The sequence below is a fragment of the Balaenoptera physalus genome, assembly GCF_965194825.1.
Source record: "Balaenoptera physalus genome assembly, chromosome: 7".
NCBI lineage: Eukaryota > Metazoa > Chordata > Mammalia > Artiodactyla > Balaenopteridae > Balaenoptera > Balaenoptera physalus.
In genome coordinates, this window is record NC_138886.1 from 49,054,551 (window position 1) to 49,062,556 (window position 8,006).

Genomic DNA, 8,006 nt, shown 5'->3' on the forward strand with positions numbered 1-8,006 from the left:
TTTGTTACATGACATGGGTAACTGATACAGTTGTGATAGCATTGGAAATCCACTACAAGGTACAAATTATTTTTGAGCCTAAGATACTGTGTTTCTTTAAAATGAGCTTTATTACACAAGCTGCAACTACTCTCCTGACCCACGTTTATATAAGTGCCCCAAAGCGTAACATTCTGTTCTTTCACATCTCCCCACCCCATCATGAATATTCAGACCAGTTCCCTGACTTTGTGTAAGTAAAAAACCAGCAGCTTCCCGGTGGGAAGTAGTCCCTTCCTTTTCTGCCTCCACCAACCCTAGTGTGGAGCAACCACTGATGATGGCTATGACTGGTGTAACAGCCGATCACAATCTCACAGGATCATATCATCAAAGAATCATAAGATTAGGAAGAGCCCCAATGAGATTTCTTTACTCTAAATTTAATAAAGGTAAAAACTGTATGCCCAATTAGAGAGGAAATCCTTAATACCTTTTCCCTTCCCTACCAAAGAAAGTTAACAGGGCCAAGAGCCCACTGAGTTCTTTCACTTTTAACTTTGCATAATGGAAATGTTCAACATAGAGAAGTAGAGAGAATAATACAATAAACCCATAACTCTTGCATCCATCTCTCATCTTCAACAATTATCAACTCAAAGCCAACTGCATTTCATGTCTTGCCTCCCTTCCTTCACCATACACTTAACCCTCACCCTGACCCTTTGGGTTATTTTAAAACAAATTGCAGACATCGTATCATTTCATTTGTATACACTTCAGTACATATCTCCAAAAGATGAGAAGTTGAGAACTCTTTTTATTTAACATAATCATGATACCATTCTCATGCCTAAATTTTTTTTTAAAGAATTCCTTACTGTCATCAAATATCCAGTCACTGTCTTATTTCCTCCAATTGTCTCATGTTTTGTTTTACACTTGGTTTGTCCAAATGAGGATCCACACAGGGTCTACACGTGGCATTTGGTTGATGTGTCTCCTAAATCTGTTCATTCTTCCTCCGTCTGTCACTACTCCCCACCTGCCACACCCTGCACTAACGGTGCATTTTGAGGCAATCTTTCTAACCTTAGTGAACACTCTATTTTCTAATTTCCACTAGTGACTCATCTCTCCTGATCAACAAATAACAGCACACTGGACCCCCTTCTTTAAGGTATAACTTTAAAAGGTACGCTTGAACTTGGGTCCATTTTAAAGTATCAAAATTTATCAAGGAGAGATAGTCTGATTACATATCGTACTGGAGGAGATAGAAGTCAATTTCACACTGCAGTTGATATAACACTTTTTAAAAATGCTACTCTTGGGGGATGTTTCACGAAAGTCAATGAATATTTTGGTCCATTGACGCTGCCCTTGCCATAACTTTTAGATAATAAATATGAAATGAGAAAGTATTTCAACAGCAGTACACATCACTTACATCAGGTGGCCTTTCTTCTAAACCTCCTTAAGATTTTTCTTATTTTCTCTGAAGTGGGATAAAACTAATAGCTTCACAGGAAAAATCTCACTGAGGCCTCTTCCCAAGTTTTTCCCAAGTGGAGACGCATCTGTGGAGAGTTGGTGTGAAGTGAAAACACGGGGAGTAACTGATATCTGTGAGTTTATTTGGGACATCGTGATGCTATTAACTGCAGGGTTTTGACAGGAATGCTGTGAAATCTCCTCCCAAGCTTGGTGTCGCTTAGGACCCAGGAGGAAGCACATTCTCAGGGCCTGTTTACTCTTCAAACCCGTCACCCTGGGCTCGCACTTCACCCCTGCACTTAACACCTGACCAGACAGAGCTGGGCACTGCAAACTTGGAGGTGTGAGCCTCATTATGGCTTTTCCTATGGTGCATGCCTGGGATTTGTCCAGCCTTGGAACAGGCAAGAGTTCAAAGCAGATGGCACCTTTTCATGACTTGAGTCAATTAACAAGTGATTCCAAGCCAGCCTGGAAGGCCTGGTTGCCAGAAGGGCCCTGGAGCAACAGCTGGAATAAAACTAATAAAAACAACTGCAGAGCAATTTGTGAAAATGTCAAGGCCAGCCCAAACGCACTGACCCTCGTAAACCTTGACATGAACTTGGAAGACTGGCCCAGCGTGCCTTCAGGATGGCAGAGCGGGTAGGGGCTGCTGCCTTCTTGCCAATTCTGGGGTCTTTCCAAATCTTCCTAATGCCTTGCTCCACTGCCTGACCCTCTCCTGATATGGCTTGCTCCAGTGGACCACAGATCTGCGCCGTCCACTCTTTCCCTCTAGGTAGACCCTCTCTCCATACAGAACTCCCTCTGCGATGAATGAAAGTGTCGGATGTATCAGCGGTGGCTGGAGCTGGTAATTCTAAGAGCCTGTTAAAAAACAAAGCAAAACAAAACAGCAGCTCCTCAAGCCTATAAAGACACTCAGAACCTAAATAAGTAAATGTTAGGATTCCAGCCTTCTTTTCTTTTCTCCTCCCTCCCTTTAAATGGTTCGGTACTCACCACTGTTTACACAGAAGCAAATGCCTCTCTCAAGATAAATGGACTTTCTGTAAACTCACAGCTGTATCAGCTACAAAAAGTTACAGAGGTGATTAATTGATCAAGACCACAGCTTAGCTTATATAGACACAGTGCAACAGGCAGCCCAGATCACAATTTTGCAACTACTGTAGGTATTGAACCAAATAACTGTTTCAGGACCCCTAAAGTCAGTCAGACTAAGGTGAAGAAAAATTAACCTATATTGGAAAAGGGAAAATAAGATTTGCTTTTATGTCATATTAACTTGCAAATGTGTGTTTTTTTTAAAGTACTTTCATGAGGAGAGTGGTTCTCTTTGCGGGGGAGGGTGGTAGGTGGCAGAACAAGAGGACATGAAAGGGGCTGCTGGGGTGCTGGCGGTGTTGCCCGGCACCATGGCCACATCAAAATTTGCTTTGTGATCAGTCACAGAGTTTTCATTCCTATTTTGTATGCTTCTTAGTATGTGAGAGTGCTTCACAATTATTTATGTATTTTGTTTTCAAGATTAATAGACAGTCCAAATAATGCACAGTCCCTAAAAACAGTTTACAGAAGTTTACTTTTAAGTACTTTCTTCTTATGGGCGCCTCTAAGAACTCCCTGTACCTTAAACTGTGTCCCTCGACTGCCTGCTTCTGAGTTATATGGGATGATTGTTATAAAAGCAGAAAGTGGGATCCCACTCAGCCCAACTGATACAGACTTAGGGGAGGGAAGGAAGGAGGGAGAGAAGTGGTTTCTCCAGAACCCATTATCCAAGCCAGAAAACCGAGAACGAGCCTTTGTGCATCCCTCTCATGCACCACCCACATCCAGACAGCTACCAGATCCATTCTGCGACCCAGTACAAAATTGACCAGGCTCTCTACTGCTGCCTTTCTTCCCTGACCTCCTAATATGTCTTCAGGTTCTCTTCTTGCCCTCCACCCCCTCATCCTCTGTACTGCTTCCAGAACAATATTTCTGAAACACAAACATGACTATGATAAGAGACCCCCTTTGCTAAAGCCCCCCTCCACACACACAGCCCAGCTCCTTAGCTGGGTCTACAACTGTACCTCTCCACCCTCCTCTTTCCCGAGTGTACCTAGGGCCCCTGCACCTCCAACCTGCTCACTGCACCTTCTTGCCTTTGCTAATTTTGTCTCCTCTGCCTAGAAGGCTGTCCACTCCCTTCTCCAAGCAAAGTCCTACTCAGATGTCACCTTATCTGCTTTCCTTTCCTGCTGCCTGAGACCCTATAAGCTCCTCCCTTGCCATGGCTTCACCACTAGAATGATACGTTGTGTCTGTTCTTATGGAGAACTTCTCTACAAGGTTATAAACACCTAAAGAAAGGGACCCTGCCTTGTTTCTCTTTGAATTCCTGAAACCTGGCACAGTTTGAGACACATAGTAGGTGCTCAACAGATGTTTTCTCCATTGAATTTAATTGACTCTAACAAAAACCCTGTAAAACCTATCACTTGCCTCCTCAGCCTGGGCTCTCTTACCTAAACTGTTCTCTTTTGGTTCATTTCCAGTCAGGGTGAACACTTGATCATTTCTGTCCTACCAAGATGCTTCTCCTAATGCAAGTCTCTCTCTACTAAGCCTCCTCTCATTGGCCAAGCTTGGGCCTGAGCAGCTAACACTGGTGCCAGCAACTATAACCATTACACGCTTTTCCTGCCAAGAGCAGCCATGACCCAGGGGTAAGATGAGCATGGTCACTGGAAAGCATTCAGTCTTTGCCAGTTGATGGAACCTTCTCTGGTCACCTTCTGAAGCAGCAAGCAGCAGATAGAATTACCCTCACCTGAGGCAGAGGTGTGTCTGGAAGGAAGGATACTTACCTTCCTCCAAACCAAACCACATTTTCTTCCAAATGCCTCTGCAGTCTAGGCTTCTGCCTCCCTTCCCTGGAACTTGCCTTCTTGGAGGTTGATTTTCCAGCCTAAGGTGGCAGAAAGTCATCTTAGAATGCTTTGAGTTCTATGGGCAATTGCACTGACTCAGAGGCTGAGCACAGCTTTCATTCAGCTGCTCGGGGACACCCAGGACTGAAAACAGTGGGACAAGCACTGAGTCCACAAAGCATTATATTAATAGATTAGGATACTGGACAACATTTAGAATTATAGCGTGTTCACATCGAAAAGGACATTAGGTGAATCTCAAAATGTCGTAGGAGCAACTTAGAGATCAACAAGTCCATGGTCCCATTTTACATATAGGAAACTGAGGCACAGAGAGGGGGAATGGCTTGCCCATATCACACAGCCGGTCAACGCTGAGCCTCACTCCATTTGGGGCTCTTTTCAGCATCCTTCCATACTTAAGTTGGAGGACTTACTGGCAAAAACGGACTCCAGGGTTTTCCACACCTCTGCCCAGTCCATCTTTCATCTGCTCAGTTGCTTGCAAATGGGTTGCATTTCTGATCCCCTGCTTATTTATTTACAGTGCACATTGACCCCCAGCAGCTGCAGACCATGTCCCCTCTCCTGTGCACTTGGAGGGCTTCCACTTAAGCCATGGTTTCTAAACCTGCACCAGACTACCTGGAGTGATTTTTTAAACATAGAATTCTGGTCCTCATATTGGTATTTTCCATTTCAGTAGGATGGGCTCAAGAATCTGTTTTGTTTGTTTGTTTTTAAACTCCTTCACTAATTCCCCTGTAAGGCAAAATTTCAGGACCACCCTGACAGCTGCCCTTTTTAGGTCCTTTCCAACCTGGAGGTTCTGTGCTTAAATGTCATATGGAATCCCTCACCTCTGATTTACTGGCAATCCATCATTCCTAATTTTAAAAAAGAAAGATATGATCAGAAGTATGGGTTTGTTGTCCAGACTTCTAGCAAGAAAATGAGCATCCAGAGAGAATGAAAGTCGCTCAAGGTCACCAACAGACCGCCTGCCTCCGTAGGAGAGCCCAGGAGTTTTAACTCACTGACCACGAGGTGATGCTGTCCTATAGAATAAGCAGCAAAAAGGAGACCTGTGACCCTGAATGACTCAGCCATTGCCCTGCAAGGTGAAAGTCAATTAATGTCTGTGCACCATTTCTTCATCCATGACATGAGAGTGATAATGCTTGCCTCTATTTCAGGTGACAGAGATGGTTATAAAACACCAAAAGGATAAAAGTGTTAAGCGAAGACAGACTGTCTTTTTAAAATAACTCACATGCTATTCCCTCTTAAGTGGCTGTGTTGAGTAAAATTTCTATTAGATCAAGCATGGAAATATGAACTATGAGAATACTGACATCTTAAACCACTGTTCATATAACTTGGGCTGCATGGGTGGCCTCCTTGTGGCTACTTCAATTTATAATTTATTGAAATCTGCCTAACACCAAGATAAAATTTTATCTGGTCAGTTGATTCTTTTAGTCTCTAGTCAAATCCAAAACCCCATTATAGATCTTGCAGTATGGAAGGTGCCTCCAAGGCAAAAGTCATAAACCTTTCAACTGTAAACACTAGACTCAAGGAGCTAGAAGCTAAGAGCTGGCTGAAGACCATTGCTTACTGATCCAAAGAAGATTCCTATAATCATTGTAGATCCCTGGGAGAACCTCTATATTAGCCTACTCCATCTTTGTCCCAGCTCCCACTAATCTGATGAACTGATGGGAAACACTTAGGCCTGATCAGTAGAATGCCTTGGATAGAACTGAAAGCTTAAGAAAGCCTTGAGGGACTTCCCTGGAGGTCCAGGGGTTAAGACTCTGCGCTTCCGTTGCAGGGGGCATGGGTTCAATCCCTGGTCGGGGAACTAAGATCCCACGTGTCATTCGGTGCGACCAAAGGAAAAAAAAAGAGAGAAAAGAAAGAAAGCCTTGAATAAAATTTCACTTAGATATATGGAATTTCAATGGCTACTGTCTTGTGGGATTTAACATTCTACAATGCTGAAGTTGTTTTGCAATTTATTGTGATCTTCTACTTGTGTCCATGTAATGCTCATACTCAGAGATTCCTATGGTTTTCCCATTGGTTTGTGGATGGGAAACTCTCACCAGTCTTCACATACATGTATTGGGAAACTGCAGAGGGAACAAATGGGCAGAAATACAGAGGAAACAGATCAGAAAAAATGGAGCACCGGGACAGACCAGAGAGAGCAAAGTGGACGCACAGTGAAACAATAAGGTCATGTGTGGAAACTAGAGAAGCAAATGCAAAAGCAGAGAAGGGAGAAGAAGAAAAGGCAAAGAGGGGAGAATAAGATAGCTACCTTTCAAGGAATCCACATGCCAGGTAGATGGTAGATGGAGAAGGAGACAGTTCTCTGTTCCAGATTGTTTTGAGCTGAGGCAGTAGGAATAGAGACGGGAGGTGATAGCAGTTTTGTTGGCTGCAAGGAGAGGAAAGTCATGTCAGCCCGTGTGCTGACCATAGCAACACAGCCCTGGGCCAAGGAAGCTACAGGGAGATCACATGAAGGCCTTCTGGACTGGTGTGCAGAGCAAGTCCTCAGGATGTAAAATCAGACCACCTGCCAAGGTTCTCTGCAGAGCCTACACCTCTGGGAGAAGTCAGGTCTAGGGGAATCACAGGTGTCCACTTGTCTGAGTCAGCTTGGGCTGCCATAACAAAATACCACTGACTGGGTGGCTTAAAGAACAGACATTTTGGACTTCCCTGGTTGCGCAGTGGTTAAGAATCCACCTGCCAATGCAGAGGACACAGGTTCGATCCCTGGTCTGGGAAGATCCCACATGCTGCGGAGCAACTGAGCCTGTGCGCCACAACTACTGAGCCTGCGCGCTAGAACCCGCGAACCACAGCTACTGAAGCCTGCGCACTTAGAGCCCATGCTTTGCAGCAAGAGAAGCCACCGCAATGAGAAGCCCATGCACCACAACAAAGATTAGCCCCTGGTCGCTGCAACTAGAGAAAGCCTGCGTGCAGCAGCAAAGACCCAATGCAGCCAAAAATAAATAAAATTTTAAAAATTAAAAGATAAAAATCTGTTTAAAAAAAAGAACAGACATTTTTTTCCTCACAGTTCTAGAGGCTGGGAAGTCCAAGATCAAGTTGCCCTGCTGGCCAGTTTGATTCCTGGTGAGAGCCCTCTTGCTGGTTCACAGATGGCTGCCTTCTTGCTGTATCCTTACCTGACAGAGAAATAGATCATCTCTGTTGTTTCTCTTCTTGTAAGGGCACTAATCACATTCGTGAGGGCTCCACTCGCATGACCTAATTACCCCGCAAGACTCCTAACTCCAAATACCATCACACTTGAGTGTAAGGCTTCAACATATGAATTTTGGGGGGACACAAACATTCAGTCCATAGCACCACTAGTATTTGTTTTTCTCTAATTATGAAAAATTTCAAACCACAGGGAAGTGTAATATATAGTACCCACCACCCAGACTTAATAAATGTTAATACTTTACTGTATTAGCTTTAAATCTTTGTTCTAAATGTTACATCTACACTTAGAAACTTATCTGGACCCTTCTCTGATCCTGTTTCCTGAGAAGTAACCACAATCAGGAAAAT